The 2162-nt window shown below is 44.5% G+C and overlaps 1 pseudogene; it reads right to left on the bottom strand.

Moving 5' to 3' along the window:
• Nucleotides 1-814: 814 nt before the first annotated feature.
• The window catches only part of LOC112222557, a 14529-nt pseudogene continuing 13181 nt past the window's right edge, over nucleotides 815-2162 (bottom strand).

The raw sequence follows: 2162 nt of genomic DNA, 5'->3' as shown, positions 1-2162 counted from the left end.
TCATCCAGAAGGCGAGGTTAGTACAGGTGCATCAAAGCTGGGACCGAGAGACTGAAAAACAGCTTCTATCTCAAGGCCATCAGACTGTTAAACAGCCACCACTAACATTGAGTGGCTGCTGCCAACACACTGACACTGACACTGACACTGACTCAACTCCAGCCACTTTAATAATGGGAATTGATGGGAAATGATGTAAATATATCACTAGCCACTTTAAACAATGCTACCTTATATAATGTTTACATACCCTACATTATTAATCTCATATGCATACGTATATACTGTACTCTACATCATCGACTGCATCCTTATGTAATACATGTATCACTAGCCACTTTAACTATGCCACTTTGTTTACATACTCATCTCATATGTATATACTGTACTCGATATCCGCTACTGTATGTTGCCTATGCTGCTCTGTACCATCACTCATTCATATATCCTTATGTACATATTCTTTATCCCCTTACACTGTGTATAAGACAGTAGTTTTGGAATTGTTAGTTAGATTACTTGTTGGTTATTACTGCATTGTCGGAACTAGAAGCACAAGCATTTCGCTACACTCGCATTAACATCTGCTAACCATGTGTATGTGACAAATACAATTTGATTTGATTTGATTTGATTTTTATAATAAAATGCATATTGGGGTGGAAGGGTAGCTTAGTGGTTAGAGTGTTGGACTAGTAACCAAAAGGTTGCAAGTTCAAATCCCTGAGCTAACAAGGTACAAATCTGCTGTTCTGCCCCTGAACAGGCAGTTAGCCCACTGTTCCTAGGCCATCATTGAAAATAAGAAGTTGTTCTTAACTAACTTGCCTAGTTAAATAAATATACAGTTCATTAAATACTCTGCAAACACTGGACAATTGTAACACTGCCTCCAATTAGCCATACATTCAGATTTCTGTACAGTGAATCTAATTGCCACCAACGCTACTTGCTATACACAGTGCATAGTATTCTGTAATGGCTAAGACAAACTGCCTGGCGTATTCACAAAACCTCATCACCATTTCCCACACATCCTCTTTGAGTTGGTCAATTCAGAATTTAGAATAACCCTTCAGGTTGATTACATAATGATCCATATTTTTCTAACTTGTTGCACCTCTATCAGCATCACACTGAATGTACGCACAGCGCCACGTTCTTGTGGCAGTCTCCTTATGGTGACTGACAGGATGAACCACGAACCCTGCCAGGTACTTCTCCAGGACCTCCACCACGGCCTGGGCACCGCCCTTTGTCCCCGGCCCCTCCATCAGTTGCCGGATGCAGTCGCGGGGCACCGGTTGGGGACTGGTGCTGTAGGAAACCACCAGGTTGGTATCGTTCACCTGCAGCACATTTAAACAGTTCTGAACGGCCATGTGTTGGAAGTGGTCCCTGGCACACCAGCTGCTGCCAGAGTGGTTGACCACTCGGACTGACCAGCTCACCCAGTCGTACTTCCTGGTGAGGAATTCCTGTACTTCCTGAGCCGTGTCCTGAAGATTCTGTTCCTCTTTTTCCTGGAGAAGACGCTGGGCACCAAGGTAGGCCGGTTCAGGGAAGGCTGCTACGTAGGCCTCGATGCATGCCTTCATCTTTGATTCCACTTCCTCGATTTGGCTTCTCCACTTGCGGATGGTTTCCTCATATGGGCGGGGAGGGTGAGGGCACAATGACCCAGCAGGGCAATCAGGCCCAGGCAGAAGAGCTCCTTCATCCTTACACAGAAGTCCTCCAGTAGGCGCCTGTTCCTCGCCTCATACCTGAGACAGATGGAGAATCAACCACTCAGTTGTTATGAATAATAATAAAATAAATCATCCTATTTACCATAATCACAAGTTAACAGTTCAAATTGATAACACAAGTGTTCTCGAACTAAAATACTCAACAAACACCATGCTCCCCAGGTGCATAAAGGTCCATTTAGCATGGTTAAGAACACTCTACCTCTCCACCACCTCCAAGATGGACTCTCCAAAGCTGTTGGTGCCCATCAGATTATCATACAGCACATACAGGTTCTTCTCCCCTCCGGTCTTGGAGAAGTGCTCCAGAAACAGTCTCTTCTTGACCTCCTGAAACTGTGGCTTGGCTTCCAGAATGTCCATGTACTTCTGGAACTTGTTCCTGATGTTCTCCTCCACCGAGAAGTACTG

The sequence above is a fragment of the Oncorhynchus tshawytscha genome, linkage group LG23, assembly GCF_018296145.1.
Source record: "Oncorhynchus tshawytscha isolate Ot180627B linkage group LG23, Otsh_v2.0, whole genome shotgun sequence".
In the NCBI taxonomy this organism is placed as follows: domain Eukaryota; kingdom Metazoa; phylum Chordata; class Actinopteri; order Salmoniformes; family Salmonidae; genus Oncorhynchus; species Oncorhynchus tshawytscha.
This window is presented reverse-complemented; position numbering and strand designations above follow the sequence as displayed.